The sequence below is a fragment of the Penaeus chinensis genome, chromosome 22 (genome assembly GCF_019202785.1).
Source record: "Penaeus chinensis breed Huanghai No. 1 chromosome 22, ASM1920278v2, whole genome shotgun sequence".
In the NCBI taxonomy this organism is placed as follows: Eukaryota; Metazoa; Arthropoda; class Malacostraca; order Decapoda; family Penaeidae; genus Penaeus; species Penaeus chinensis.
In genome coordinates this window covers 8,622,718-8,640,217 of record NC_061840.1, presented here as the reverse complement: position 1 = coordinate 8,640,217, position 17,500 = coordinate 8,622,718, and the positions used below count along the sequence as shown (strand labels likewise).

Genomic DNA, 17,500 nt, shown 5'->3' with positions numbered 1-17,500 from the left:
TGTGTGTGTGTGTGTGTGTGTGTGTGTGTGTGTGTGTGTGTGTGTGTGTGTGTGTGTGAGTGTGTGAGTGTGTGAGTGTGTGAGTGTGTGAGTGTGTGAGTATGTGTGAGTATGTGTGAGTATGTGTGAGTGAGTGAGTGAGTGAGTGAGTGAGTGAGTGAGTGAGTGAGTGAGTGAGTGAGTGAGTGAGTGAGTGAGTGAGTGAGTGAGTGAGAGTGAGTGAGAGTGAGTGAGAGTGAGTGAGAGTGTGTGTGTGTGTGTGTGTGTGTGTGTGTGTGTGTGTGTGTGTGTGTGTGTGTGTGTGTGTGTGTGTGTGTGTGTGTGTGTGTGTGTGTGAGTGAGTGAGTGAGTGAGTGAGTGAGTGAGTGAGTGAGTGAGTGAGTGAGTGAGTGAGTGAGTGTGTGTGTTTATGTATATATACACATATACCTATACATATGCATATACGTTTGTGTATATGTTAATGTATATATGTATTTGTATATATATGTATATATATACATATATACACATATATATATATACGTATTTATATACATATATATATACCTATATATATATATATATATATATATATATAGGTATATATATACATATATACATATATATATGTATATATGTATATACGTGTGTATATATATATACATATACATAGACATACTCAAACATATATGCATATGTATATGTATATATATATATATACATATACATAGACATACTCAAACATATATGCATATGTATATGTATATATGTACACACACACACACACACACACACACACACACACACACACACACACACACACACACACACACACACACACACACACACACACACACACAATCATATTAAGAATCTATTTGAATCCTATTCTATCATTACAATCATTATTGTTATTACCTCAATTATTATTAACGATAGTATTATTATTATTAGTAGTAGTAGAAGTAAATTATTATTATAATTTTTCCTCCAGGCAAGTACACTCCATTAATCTAGGAATGTAGGAGAGATCGCCACATGCCACCCATCACATCAACCCTATTTCCATTATGATGGGCTTACAGCATCCTGGTTTAAACGTCCCTCGAGCGACTCTCACAAGCCTGACTGAAGGAGGCTATAAATAGAGTTTATATACAGTGCAAAGTATCCTTAGCCCACAACATGGGACGCACCCCGCGAGCATCGGTACAATTGTGCAATGTGGAACACATTTGTAACAAATTAATAATTCCAAGGTCGTTGGTTTATGTAACTGGTTGGGCATAAATGCATCCGGGGCAAAACAAGACAAAATCTCAAGGTGCCCAGTGCACAGGTATCTATAACACCAGTCTCGTTGCAAAGAATGTTAGAAAATAAGCATTCAAAACAACAAATATCGTCCTATGGCCAGATAAGCCGTTTCAATTGAATCTTTACACACGATAAAATCTCCTCGTTACTACTATTGGGAAAATAACTGAACACTTTTTGCTGTACGTAAGAAAAGTGATTCGGATGCCTATTCGTGGACCAGCGTTTTATTATTGTTTGGTAATTCCGTCAGGGGAAGCATTCATTCCCATCATGTCTCAGGCAATTCGATAACACAGCTTATAGATGCTCCTTTACTTGTGATGATTGGTTAGTAATGTGAAGAAAAAAAAAATAAAAAAGCAAAACACGACGAAAAATGAGGGATGGCCTTCTACTACTCGCATCTGAACAATATAAGCAACACTAAAAGCACTTTCGCCGAAACTTGCGTTCTTTCTACTCTCATCCACCCTCCGCTCGGGCTTTCCGTTCCCCAAAAGTCAATTTATATCTTCGCACCGAAACGACCCGGCAAGACGGCAGGGCAAAGGGGAACGCTATCGAGGAGAACGTTTCATAGGTGCAGCTGGAAGGAAGCGCAATATGGCAAAGGCAGGAGACTACATGACGTCAAGGGCCCGTGCTGGTGGTAATCCTGCAGTCATATAAGGCAATGCTGCAAGGCAGGCGGCCACACAAGGCATCTACTCCGTGAACCCTCGTGCATATATAGCGTCGTGTTCCCGTGCCTTAAGTACAGACTGCCCCGCCCTGCTTCGCCTGGTCAAGAGTGGCGACAAGTATATGCCCTTCCACCCGTCCAAGCATCACACTCCATAGTAGGAAGCAAGTACACACCCGAGCCTGGGTCTCAGTTTTCTTCGCTTACACACCCTCAGCGGCCTCCCTAACCCAGATCCTTCCCTTACAAAGATAAACAATCATGACTCATCTTCCAAAGCTGCAGCTACGATAAGAAATGTTTGTAACTTGTCATAAATTTTGGGTTATGGATACACTGAAGATTAAGAGGGAAACAAATATCCATAATGCTTCAGTACACTAATATAATATCTACTGTTTCCAGGTGTTGAGATCAATCGGTATGCTTGTAAATGTAAAACACACAGGAGAATATGGGAGAGAGGCAGAGAGGGGGGGGGGGGGGAAGAGGGGGGAGGGGGGAGGGGGGAGGGAAAAGGAAAAGGAGAAGGAAAGAGAGAGAGAGAGAGAGAGAGAGAGAGAGAGAGAGAGAGAGAGAGAGAGAGAGAGAGAGAGAGAGAGAGAGAGAGAGAGAGAGAGAGAGATAATGAGGAGAGAGGGAGGGGAGGAAAGGAGGGAAGAAGGAAGGAAGGAAGGAAGGAAGGAAGGAAGGAAGGAAGGAGGGAAGGGAGGGAGGTAGGGAGGGAGAGAGAAGGGAGGGGAGGAAAGGAGAGAGAGAGAGAGAGAGAGAGAGAGAGAGAGAGAGAGAGAGAGAGAGAGAGAGAGAGAGAGAGAGAGAGAGAGAGAGAGAGAAAAGGGGGAGAGGGAGGAAGAGGAAGGGAGGAAAGAAAGGGAATATTCTTTCTTTCTCTCTCTTTCTTTATCTATATATTAATCTATCCATCTATATTTGTATATATTCTTACAAACACAAACACACAAACAAACAAACACACACACACACAAACACAAACACACACATACACACACACACACACACACACACACACACACACACACACACACACACACACACACACACACACACACACACACACTTTAATAACAATTCGTACAATCTAGTACAATAATCATTAATCATCCAGTTAAAAGTTAATTAGTTACCAATCAATAAGTGACTATGACTTATAAGTAAGGCAGTAAAGATAAATAAATATGTGCATAATTCGAAGCAAAATGTGTAATTGACGCAATTCGACGCGACATATTCATCAGAATTAACCAACACCTTTCCATTGTGAAGCTGCTGATTCCCAATCCCACCTTTTCTATTTTTGTTACAATGACGACCAGTATAAGTACTTTGCAATTTGCCACATCAATAACAATAAGTTATTACCCGCACAATGTTCATGCATCGATGAAGGATTGGTAAAGTATCTTTATTACCTTAATTCTGAACGCTTTGGATATTTATTCATTTAGGATGCTTAACACAATATTTGTCATAAAACATTTGAGTCGCCAAACCAAGACGGTGAGCACTTTCTACACTAATTCGCTTATCATGTAGGCATTTTTGCTTAAAGGAGGTCGCATGGGCTTTATGAATTTATGCTAGTATGCATACATGTAAAGGCGCTTACACACCAAGGTGGCACGTCGCATGTAGCATGCCACTTGGAAACGAACATACGGAAACATATGAAACCTGTCACACACAAGTGCAATGGCGCGTCGCATTAGCCACGTGCGACGTACATGTCAGGCCAAAATTGAATTTGCTCATTATTTTCCCAGCGTGTCAAATTTTAATGGCTTTTACATCCAAAGTTATTATTAATTTAGTATGTTATAAGCATATTAAATATGACGTAAACAGGAAAACCTTTGGATGTATGGTATACATAGAGTAGCTTAGAAGGTCTAGAAAAATTCCGTCAAACATATTTGATAACAAGGCTTCGCTCACCCAGTGAGCGAGGCTTTGGATGAGAGGGTAAGCACAAGATGTGGGGAAATACAAATATTTGTATGATACAGCGTCATCTCAGTACAATAACAATATTATCAAAATATTTTGGTTGTGAAAAAAAAGAACTATAAAGTATTTTCATAGTATTGGAACAAGTCTGACTCACATTCTGCCCCAAAGTCATTCATTTTGTTTCTCAAAGATTACTTAGGACAATAACATCGTCATCCACCGATGATACCATCTTGTGAACCGAGTGACACGCGCCACTTGTAACCCTGGTCTGAAATCGTGCCACGTGTAACCCGGGTCTGAAATCGTGCGACAAGCTACCTTGGTGTGAAAGCAGCCTCAGAATTATATCTATTATCAATGTTAACCACATTTAGCTATTTAATTTTCGTAAACATACAGGAAATAATAACATAAGAATCAAGTTGGCAGTATATGAATATTTATTCTCGTAAAATCCTGTTACTTTATACATCGAAATGTTGATATTAGACCGCTTTCACTCAAAAATGGCATGTCGCACGTGGCAAGTGGCAAGTGACTTCAGTAATTTCAGGTGACACACGTGGCGTGTGTCACTCGGTTCACAAGACGACTTTATCGTAGGTTAACCATGTTATCGTTGTCTCAAGTCCTAAACAATCTTGTGACTTATCTATCTATCACTTGGAGGAATAAAGTGGAGTAGTTTGGGGCTGAATGTCAGGCAAACTTGTTCCAATAAAATATTTTGATAATTTTACCATGGAAGGTATTGTTATTGTACCGAGGTGATGTATCATAAAAACAGTTGCATTTCTCCATAGCTTGTACAAATGTTATGTTGACTGGTTCAGTGTCTTGATGAGAGATAAATGTGCGCGAGGGCAAGCACACATCGCACTATTTTCTCCTGCGTGATTACTCTCATCCAAAGCATCGTTCACTGTGCGACCGAGGCAGTATTGTCAAATGTGTTTGGCGGAAATCTGTCTTGACACTCCATGTATGCCATGCATCTAAAGGTTTTCTTTTTAATCATATGTTATTTGATTTTAACATTTTCATATTATCTTGGCTAATAAATTTGGAAGTATAAGCTCCATTAAAATATGTCACCACTGTCCAAGGTGGCAGGTCGCATGCTAAAAAATAACAGACAAGTCGGATCTCGACTTTACACGCAGGTCACACGAAAAACATGCCACGTGCCACGCCACTTCTGTGTGAAAGGTACCATGTATTTCCGGATGTTCGTTTTCAAATGGCGTACCATGTGGCATACCGCGTGCGACATGCTACCTTGGTATCAGCAATCAGCAATGTTTGATCAATTCATAATCATCTGAAGAGGAAGAAAATTAACGACGATAACAATGACAAAAAGACGGCGAAAGTATGAAGGAACTTTAAAGAAATATATATGACACCGTCGCTGTCTGCGGTTTAAGTTACCGTAACTGAATATCTTAAGCAAACTTACAAATATTCTGATGAAATTGATATTGCCTAATGCTGTTGTTTTGTCTTTCATACATTCGAACACCATACATTTTAATATCAATATTTTTTTTTCACAGAGTAGTTCTGTTGCTCTAGAGCGCAGAGGCGCCAACTGAGCAGCTCTTCCAGGAAGCTTGAGGTAGGTGATATGTTGCGACGAGAAAATGACTGGTGAGCGGGTGCGACGAACACAAGACGAGACTCTTGCACAGCCGGGGAAAATACCGACTTCGTAAATAAACAATATTTATGACTGGGCGTGATGAATATTCCGAGAACAGCCACAGAGCAGCAGGAATAGCGGGACACGAAGGACATTTCAACTGGAGTACGGAAGATAGGTGTAACCAGCTATACGGGAAGGCAGGTGAAAGACGGCGAGGGCCAGGAGATGAAGATTAATATATATATTAATATATATAATATATAATATATAATATATAATATGTAATATATATTATGTATATATAATATATATTATGTATATATAATATATAATATATAATATGTAATATATATTATGTATATATAATATATATTATGTATATATAATATATAATATATATTATGTATATATAATATATAATATATATTATGTATATATAATATATATGTATTATATATAATATATATATAATATATATGTATTATATATAATATATATATAATATATAATATATAATATATAATATATATATATATATATATATATATAAGCGACTGATAAATTACGACCTGAAGTGTGAAGGGTCACGACGATGACCGTCAACCTAATGTAAAAGTCGAATTTTCCTACCAACACAATCTATTTCAATCCTTACTCTTCAGTCCTTTTGAACGTCAGAGGACTTGTCTCTCTCCCTCAGCTTGTCCACTTCAGAGAAAAAAATAGTTTCAAAATATAAGTATTCGTAGACTATATAACCGAAGAGATCAAGAGCAAGGTGCAAGCAGAGACGACGTAAGGTAAGAGGACGGACGCAGACGAGTTTAAGAAAGAAAATCGTGAGTAAACACTTTCAAGTGGACTCCTGAAAGACCCAGCCAGATATAACTCAGAGGCGCTATTTCTAGATACATTCTTCATTCTGTCCTTCTCTTGTTTGCCTCCTTGTTCTTCTTGCGCTAAATTCCCCATCTCTTTCTTACTCCCCCCCCCCCCCCACCTCTCTCTCTCTCTCTCTCTCCTCTCTCTCTCTCTCTCTCTCTCTCTCCTTCGGCTGATATGCTAAGGCTACCTATCACTAGGGAAAGGGCGTGGAGCAAACAATATTCTCTGAGACCGTGCCGTCCATGTACTTTCTATTCGCCTGTGTATTCCTCTCCTCGCAGCGGCACAAGTTTCTACTGACTGATCAAGGCTATGAATATTCAAAGCCCATTTTCCCTGCTAAGTGCCGCCCAATTTAAGCACTGAGTGCCTCCACATTGCTGCCTCCCGCGGTTTAGGCAGCGTGACCCGCCGAGACGGAGGTGCGTGATCCCGTGCCCCACCCAAGTGACACTGCCTGCGTCACGGGAAAGTTGTCCGCCAAGTGGCTCTTGATACCTACACATACACAAAAGCACTTAATCGAGACATCTACAGAGCTCCGACCACATCCGGGAATCCTCATAGCTTTAACTTTACTTTAATGCGAAGAGAAACAAGAAAACACTTGTGAAGATTCCTGGATGCCATTCCCTCTCACAACGAAAGGGAATGACATCAGTCTTGTCCGCGGAATTCTTCGCTACTTCCCAACAAGGCCACCATTCTCAGGCACACCCGCACTGTCAAATGAGAACGCCACCAGAGATAAAACATATATAGCGGCGAACTTGCTCTCACACCTAAGCAAGTGGCGAAAGGATGAACCGACCTACTGAGGGCACTTGGGCTAATCATTCAGACCCTTCCGGGAAACTATCGTTCTCAATCTCCGCTGCAGCCTCGACGAACCCTTACCACCGTCGAACTAACCCTTCAGCATGATGCCACTTGAGGCCATTACTATAGCGACAGCCGGGTCGGCATGAATGGTTCACTGTAACATGCGCGAGAGTATGATAACCATACAACAACTATCAACGCGTATAGTATCCGAGGACAGTATCTCACCCTTCTATCGTCTCTAAGTCCACGCCGTGTGCAAAATTCCTCAAGGAGAGAGAGAGAGAGAGAGAGAGAGAGAGAGAGAGAGAGAGAGAGAGAGAGAGAGAGAGAGAGAGAGAGAGAGAGAGAGAGAGAGAGAGAGAGAGCGAGAGAGAGAGCGAGAGAGAGCGAGAGAGAGCGAGAGAGAGCGAGAGAGAGCGAGCGAGAGAGAGAGAGAGAGAGAGAGAGAGAGAGATGTGGTGTAACGCCTCTGTTCTCTTTTAACAATTGAAATAGTGAAACAAGTGAAAGTAACCCAGGAAAGTCTCACACCACACGGCGGCCTACCCTACCCATTTGTTTGTACGTGGTTTCGCACCTCACTGACCTATCAGGCGAACATAACAAGAGTAATAGCTTTTGACCTGGCTTAGGACCTGACTCAGGAAAATGTGAACAAGACTATTGATGGTAGTGTAGGCGTGTCTAACCATAGGAACATGTTCATTGGGCGAGAGCTGGGTTGAGCGACAAAATGTGAGACGAAAAGTCTTCAGTCTCAGAGGAGACCCCACACTAAGTACATCTGAATCTGTTATTCGGCGAGTTACTCGAACATTCTTACACAGATCTCCCTAGTTCTAACTTTAAAAATTCTAGAACCCAAGATTAAGGCAATACTGAGTAAGTCAATAAATTATGAAGTGAAAACAATCTTTCAGTTTCCTCTTTATAATAATTAATCCCAAGATCTGACACTCCTTAAACGTCAGTAGTGGCAGTTTACCATTTAATTGTGGAGTGTTAAACCTTAGATAATCAGAGTATCAAATCATCATAAAGAAACAAGTAAAAAATCTACGGCAGCTCGGTAACGCCACAGTGGTGACCTGCGGCGGGATCGCCTCCACAAAACACTTCACGCCTTGTTGAAATATAAAATAAAAATAAAAACTTTGAATTTAATCGAGTAAATTAAGAATTATTGGTAAGTATCAATTAATAGATAAATTCGATATTACCACTTGGGATATTTGTTGTCTGTTGCGGATAAATGAAATTAAATCAGTGCTTGAATTACTGGAAAATAGTGAATATACAAACATTCATATACCTTTGGAACATACAAGTCATGAAAGATATCTTGGTCAGGTAATATCTTGAAGTTGTGCTATAATAGCTTTAAGTATTTTACTTATGATTGCATGGTATTTTTTTATGATGTCATGTATAAAAAAGGAACTTCGAGCATAAATACGTGTGTAACTAAGATGTAAAAAAAAAAACCAGTTTATTATATATAAATCTTTGCTTAACCAGTGATGTGATTATTTTTATACTGACTGGTGTTAAGTCAATATTTGGGCGAATACAATCAGGGCTGTATACTGCGGATAGGCGGTAGAACAGAAAAAAAAATCAATTAATCAATTAAATAAAATAAAACATAAGTCCACTAGTATGCAGCTTCGTCTAGGCTAGTTCGACCAAAAAAAGAAAAAATAGTGCTCAGCTCAACTGCTTATTTTAATACATATAGCAAGAATAATACCATTGTAAAATAATCAAGTCCGTTAGTGGGAAATCTCCTTGCCACTTTCTGACTAAAGGATATGCTCGAGCAAAAATATAAGCTAAAAAATTCACAAAAATAAAATTATGTCAGCTAGAAGTTTTGTGTGTCCACTAGTATGGTTAAAGTATACTCAGATTCTGTTACACACAACGAGTGGATACTCCCTTCCACCTGTAATTAATTAATCAACAAAGGTAAATGAAAAATGAAGACGTACTGGGTAATGCGGACTGCAAAATAAATCACTACTCCCATTACTTAAGAGGCTTGGCATCTGCCCGAGTAACGGATGAAGATAGCTTTAGTATTCAGTGTGAAATATAAAATAAGATATGGGTTACTAACTATAATATTAGTAATAGAATAAGACCATATTACACATGAACGTAAATTTATTTATTTACGAAAAAAAAAGTAGTTCAATTATGCAATAAGTAAATCAGTAGATAAATAATAAGAAAAATAACTAACCAATTGTAAAGTTGACACGTGGCTGTTTTTTATAAGGTACGGAAGCAAAGGGTCCATTGATAATTAAATAAATATATAAAGGTAATTATTAGAATGCCAGCTTCAGACCAGGTTGGGCAAGGAAATTAGGGTCTTACGTCCATCGCCAGCGAAAGCCAGGGTAGCACTCACCCAGAGAACATTATTACAGACATGGACCTGCCCAGAGATGTCGCACAAATATTCAAGAGATTTGAAAAGGCTTTTGATATTCCGTATTTTGTTTCGAACGGAGTTAACAAACATCCTTCAGTGGCTCAGACAGTCTGCCCTGACACAGGAAACTGGCTTGCCATTATAGAGGCCAGATGCCCGCGATCTGAGTGGACTGATGAAGGGTTAATAAATGTAGTGGCTAAATACGTACTAAATAGCGCAGCAGCAGCAGCGCAGTTGTGTAAAACTTAGAATCCAAGAGACAGGATAGCTTTCCTGAAATATTTTCCTAAAAACTAGATGTTACATTGACCGAGTTAGAAACCACGAAGATCCGCAAGAGGAAGAACTTAGAGAATTACAATGTGATGCTCAATATTACAAACATGGAGATCTCTTAGCACAGGGCTTGGAGTACATGAGGCAACATCTGGAGGATGATAAAAAGTGCGTGTTAATGCTCTGATTCATAGGACAGCCGAAGGCCACAGTACTGAGTACAATAGTTAGAATAAAATGAACAAGACAAATGAAAGGTATTTTCATTTGTCTGCATCAGCACACAAGGTTCTGATGCAACATCAGGGTGGCCCTCAGCCTTCCACGTCTTCCTTCTGAGGATTCAGTCACAAAAGGAAGTTACTCTTCTGTACATTTTGCAAGAAGACCGGTCATGACATAGATACATGTTATCGATTCAGGGGACAAGTTCCAAGACCCTCTCAACAGAAAGCTAGCAAAAGTGACTATAATTGTGGAAGAAAGCTATTGTTTGACACTGGTGCTGAAGTATCCTTAGTGAATCCATATTGTCAGCCATGAAAAATTGCTTTGTAGTCAAGGATGTGATCTACCTAGAAATATTATTAGGGTCCAATCTTATTCTTTTATATGGGGTTTTGTTTGAAGCCTTTTGAGATGCAAATAATTAAAATGAAGATACCTGCTAGACTTGTGCCATCTAGCTTCCTAAAATCAGCTGTAGCTACTCTTCCAGTGGAAACAGCTGGAATTGGAGCAGATACTTTATGTGATTCTGATGAAAATAAGTCTGAAGATTCTCACCCTAAGAATGGTCACTCTCAGACCTTGTCAGCGTGTTTGCTAAATCTCAGTGTGTTGATGGGTTTTCAGGTGGTACTGTAGGGATGGTGGTCAGTAGTTGTCACAGCAGAGGGCTCTTGGAGAGTAACATATCAGGACTCTTCATACCAAGAAAGCATGTTACAAATAGCAACTTGTTGAGCAAAGCGGTTGTACAGTTGATTAAAATCAAGAAGGGTAAGTATTGGTTTAAAGTCACTTATTTAAATGTCCAACCAGATATGGTAGAATTTAAATCAGAGTGCCCAGTGGGGGATGTAAAGGTGTAAGAAGGAATGCCTCTGCCACAGAAATCCAGTAAATCCAACAATCAGGGAGAAGTCATGGTAGGTGCACTCATGCAGTCTTTTTGTGGAGAGATATTGAGAGAGCAAGTAAATACCTTGTTTCCTGATCTGCAGAGTAATGAAAATCAAGTACTCCCAAATGTTGGTCAGTAGGTTGGACAAGCATTTTCATTTAAAGATGCACCTCTTACTGCAGCAACTAATTTCTTCCATGAAATCTATACAGTACAGCCATAAGTGTATAAAAGGTCATACCCAATTCCTGTAAAGTATTGGGAGGAAATTGAAGCCCAGATTGAGGTCATGTTAGAGAAAGTGATAATTAGGCCATTTAGATCACCTTACAAAAGTCCTTTTGTCCCTGTAATTTAGTAAGACAAAACCCTTAAACAATGTTTAGATTTTCGTTCCCTAAACAAAGTGATCGAGGATGACCGATATCATTTACCAAATATATATTCTACTTTGAGGAGTCTAGGTAGTAGACTTTTCTCATCACTAGACATGCATCAGGGTTATCATGAAATTACATTAACTTCTGAAAGCTGTCCAAAGACTGCTTTCTCAACACCTGATGGGCATTATGACTTTACTTTTCTGCCATTTAGGTTAAAGGGTGCTCCCTCATGTTCTCAAAGAGTAATAAATCAGGCTTTAGCAGGATTTAAAGGGAGGTCAGCCATGGTAGATATGGATGATATAGTTGCTCTTAGGTCCTCATGGGAAGGACACTTGTACAATCTGTAGGATATTCTTGATAGATTAGTAAAATGTATCCTTTCCTTAAAACTGGAGAAGTGTAGTTCCTTCCAAGAAGAAGTGAATTATCTTGGATCCCCCTATAGATGACTATATTGTATTGACTGTGACAAAGTGAAAGGGGAAGGGAATCATCAAACAATGAGTCACGGTTAGGGGTAATAGCGTGGGACCCACATAAAGTTAGAATGGATCAGGATGCTCATCCATTATGGGGTCAGGTAAAGAGGTATCAAGGGTGAAGTAAAATAGCGTCCTTGTTTAAACTATGAAATCAATTATTTCACACTACTAAAAGATGGAATTCTTTATCATACCCATGTTAATACATATGATCAAATAGACACTCGAGTGAGTGTTCCAGACTAATATAAGAACACAGCATTGTATCTGGCCCATTGCCTTCCTTTGGCAGGTCATGCATTTTGGCTGGGCATGTCAATGGACATCCCAAAATATGTAAAGTCATGTAGTATGTGCCTTAAATGTAAGCCAATGAGGGATGTGCCTGCTCCACTACATCAGTTCCAAGGTGTAAGAGAGAAATTTGAGCATATACACCTAGATTTAGTAAGCCTTCTCCTTGTTACAAATGAAGGGGCAAAGTATGTGCTGACAGCAATAGATGTGCTGACCCAATTCCTCATAGCTGTACCAATACAGAACAAAGAAACAAAGGAAGTAGCCCAAGCCTTTATGACATGTTATCAGCATTCATGACATTCCAAAGCATGTAATAACAGATAGTGGAGTAGAATTTGTAAATTATATTTTTAAAAATAATTGTGGGTTGTTGCATACTACAACTCCATTCCATCCATCAAGTAATGAGTTGAGCATATACATACAATAATGCAAATATTGAGGAGTATGACATATAACCCTATAGAATGGGTACACTGCTCCAGTCTCGATTGTCTGCCACCCAAAGTCACTAGAACAAAGGGGAAATAACCTAGTTACTGAGTGTAATTCAATATAGAGCGAGCTGAAGCAGGAAGGAATTGGCCAAGTATGTGCTATATAGACTATCAGGTATTCCTATTACCAGTATGTCAGCCACTCTGAAGTAAATTGAGCATAATATAAATGAAAATGTGCTGAAAGTAGGGGGGTTTCCTCATTCTCATTCCCAGGTCAGCGAGAAGTGACGATCCCTGAGCCTAAGAGGAGCTTGTCAGATGGACGCATCTGAGTAAAAAGACCCAACTAGATGGACTCGTCAGATTTGCTTGGCCCTGTTATACCTACCCTTCACTCACTAAATAATTTGAAGAAGAGGCATTTATTACAGTGTAAGCCTACCGTTACATAAGTAGCAGTATTGCTCCTAGTGTTGTGTTCTCGTCTTTCATGCTTTTGGTGCTAGCCACATAGTCTAATTGGCAAGCGGGCAGGGACGTTGCCTATAATGCATTGTACTAGACTGCACTATTAGGTTCCCTTCATGTTTTTCGCATTGGTTAATGTCTAAGCACATCAAGAACTAGAGACTATTTTTAGCATAGACAATAGTATTAAAATTTAAACATATTTTATAGTTTTACTCCATTATGCCTGCTGGGTTTATAGAAAAATAATAATAAGGACATTATTAATATACAGTGCAAAGAGATTCTGCTAATTGTTCGAGTACTCCAGCATAGTTTGAGTTCATGTTTGTCCTATTGTTCCTGTTCATGCAGGATTCTGTTCTGTTTTTCTGCCATATCATTGCTGTTTCAGATCCTGAGACTGACAGAATTACAAAATCTTGCCACTGCATACATGGCTTGCCATGATGACTCTGCTGACTGCTGGGACCACAGTTAAAAGTTGTATACTGCCCTGTCAGTGCAAGTGGTGTCCACCCGCAGCTTGTAATTTTCCAGTCTCTTCAGTCGTGTGTTGGAACCATGGAATTTTGTTTTATTGGCTAAAGTCCTGATGCATGATGCCCTGCTTGGCATTGATGTCCAGTACTGGAAGGTAACATCAGTACCATTATGGAAGCAGTGCAGAGGACATGCAGACGACTCCTTATGTGAAGACCTTTACATGGCGTTTCTACGTGATATTGTGCCCGTTTTACAGTGCAGTGGAGACAATTATCATATGTGTGACTTACTGTTTGGGAGTTCTGTGGATACTCAGGGTTGTATTCTCTTCCTGTAACTGGGGACTAGAGTTTTTTCCCTTGTCCAGCAAAAATACAGTAAGAGATAACAGTATCCCTTATCATTGCATTTTTGGAGATCTGTTTGGGGTTTTATCTATGTCATTCATTTGGGGGACATAATGTCTGTGTTCTCTTTTAACAAGTGAAATAGTGAAACAAGTGAAAGTAACCCAAGAAAGTCTCACCCAGATGTACACCCCATGACGGCCTACCCTACCCATTTGTTTGTATGTGGTTTCACACCCCATTGACCTATCATGCGAACTTAACAAGTGTAATAGCTCTTGACCTGGCTCAGGACCCTACCGAGGTAAACATGAACAACAGAGTACTGTTGTTAGTGTAGGCATGTCTTAACCATAGGAACATTTTCATTGGACAGGAAATAACCAATGAAGAAGTGTACATGGAAAAAGAACCAACGAAGAGAAGAGAAAGATATGAGAGCCAGGCTGAGCCACTAAATATGTGACAAAAAGTTGTCAGTCTCAGAGCAGACCCCACACTAGGTGCATCTGAATCTGTTATTCGGCGAGTTACTCGAACATTCTTACACAGATCTCCCAAGTTCTAACTTAGAAAATTCTAGAACCCAAAATTAAGGCAATATTGAGTAAGTCAATACATAATGAAGTGAAAATCTTTCGGTTTTCCTCTATAATAAATAATCCCAAGTATTGGAGATCTGACACTCCTAAAACTTCAGTGGTGGCATTTAATTGTGGGGTGTTAAACATTAGATAATCAGATCATCAAATCATAAAGAAACTTGTAAATAATCTACGGCAGCTATATATATATATATATATATATATATATATATATATATATATATATAGCCTGAGCTCTAACTGCTGTTCAAGCCCAAGAAAACGACATATCGCAAGTAAAACACTAGTGTCATAGGGGAAGTCACCGTTGTAGGCACAAGTGTAAGTGCACAGTTGGTTAGGAAGGGCATCCAATCAGGCAAGGGTGACTGCCATATAACCTCTCAATAGCAAATTGAAAGAGGCCAATGTCCTGCAGTGGAATGAATGGCTGTATAAAAAAAAAAAAAAAAAAAAAAAAAAAAAAAACTAATACATGCTAATGATTACCTAAACAGCTACTCCCCTGGGGAGCCATTCACTCCACTGCAGGATTTAGGCGTCTCTCAATTCACTTGTGGGCCATGAGTGTCGGAGTCCAGTGTTCTAACCACTTGACCATCGTGGCTGTCATATATATGTGTGTGTATATACACATATATATAATATATACATATATATATATATATATATATATATATATAAACTGTATATATATATATACTGTACATATAGTATATATATATTCATACACATTTATATATGAATATATATGAATATATATTCATAAATATTCATATATATATATTATATATATATATATTATATATATATATATTATATATATATTATATATATGTTATATATACATATATTATATATATATATATATATATTTATATGCATATTTACATGATATATGTATATAAATATATATTTGAGTATATACATAAATATATAATATATATGTATATTGTATATATTGATATATATATATAAATATTGATATATATACATATATATTTATAGGTATATTGTCTATTCATGATATATATTATGTACATATATTACACAAGTGTGTGTGTGTGTGTGTGTGTGTGTGTGTGTGTGTGTGTGTGTGTGTGTGTGTGTGTGTGTGTGTGTGTGTGTCACTCATTCACTCACTCACTCACTCACTCTGTAAAGGGTATTTAAATGACACCTTAAACATATGGTTTAGCAGGAGTAGTGAAACGGACAGTTGGCTTATCCTCTTTTATTGAGAAGCTTAAGCAACACAGATATTCACACGGATACAAGTCTTCGTAAGGCTTAGTGCTGGGTCGTCAGCCCGCAGGGGAGCGCGCGGCTGGGGCTTGCCCCGACAAGCAGTCGGCGGGTACTCTGTGAAGTGACTCTCTGAAAGGACTGAGACTGACCTGGGTCATCCTGAGCCTTAAGTACTGGTGGGTGCGTAGGGCACGTTGGGGCGCCTGCGGTGAAGCCACGCGTATACGTGCTTCTGTACGCCACGTGGAAGCTATTAATACATACTTATACTGCTCGGCTGCCTACTCACGCCTTGCCCTCAAGGCGTCTGATATTTGCCTCAAGGATGACCCAACCTGGCTGGTTCTTGACTTGTAAACACTTCGTTCTTGCGTGTGCTGTCCCTGATGCATCTTCATGGCTGCTCGTCGAAGATGAAGTCGTCGTCTTCATCTTGGTCCCTGGTAAATCCGTTCATCATCGACATCCACACGTCCTCGAAGGTCTCGCACAGGTCCTCCTTGACTTCGGATTCGTCCTCGTAGTCTTCGACCAGGTCTAACTCGGCGGCTTACTCGCCCAATGCACGTTCCCGCAGATCTCATCCAGGTCCTTCGAGCTCCTGGAGGTTGAGTGGATCTGCGGCGTCCAGGCAAGTTCACAGCATTATGGGTTGACTGGTACCTGCTCTGGCGAGTTCCTGGTCCTTCACTGGATCGACGGGCGTCATTATCCTAGTCTTTTTCGGTTTCTGGCGATTTCCCAGTGACGATTTTTACAGCGCCCGAATGTGACCGTTTCTGCAGCAGGGCCTCCCTTCAGTACTATGACAGATATCGTGATCAAGATTATACACATAATGGGCTAAGATAGTAAGAGAAAAGAAAGACAACAGAGAAGAGGGGATGTTAAGCGCCACTAGCCGATTATTTATATAATTTGCAGTTTTTATGGTTGAATTTTCGTTATTTTCGTCTTCTCTTTTTTTTTCATTTTGTGTTTTATTTTCACAAAGTTAAGGAAAATATAGGAGAGAGAGACGGTAACAGCGGTCCGCATAGACCTAGCTTGAACTGCTAACCGTCTCTGATAGACAGGAGGGTAAATAAGGGAAATGACAAAGGTATCCGCAAGGAATTATTTGAACCAATTGTCGTAACGCAGAGAAGAATGAGAGTGAAAGTGACCTCACACAGACCGGACATGGGTGCCAAACACGGAAATTAACGTTCATTTTACACAAATGCAATAAACTAGCTATAGAAGGAATACAAAATTATTTCAAATACTACATTGAATTTAACATTTAATATGCGACAGAATGACCCACTAATGAATGGTGACGTGAAACAATTCGCGAACGAATCTTCTCGGGAAAATAATTTCTGCCGAGGTAACATGTCAAGCTGCGCATACTGACTTCAATTGACGGGGGGGGGGGGGGGGGTCTCTGTACCCTAATTTGCCGTACTTTATGAAGCGAAACGAGCTGGGAAAATATTAATCCACTCTATCTGCGAGTCTGTGATGGGCGCTCATGCACTGAATGCTCTACGGCTATTTATCATGAATCACAACTCAATGGGATTTACCCCAAACATGGC

General features: G+C 39.5%; 1 protein-coding gene across 2 annotated transcripts in view; it reads right to left on the bottom strand.

Moving 5' to 3' along the window:
• Nucleotides 1–17,500, bottom strand: part of LOC125037101 (probable ribonuclease ZC3H12C) — a 124,781-nt gene that overhangs the window by 96,327 nt on the left and 10,954 nt on the right. The window lies entirely within an intron of this gene.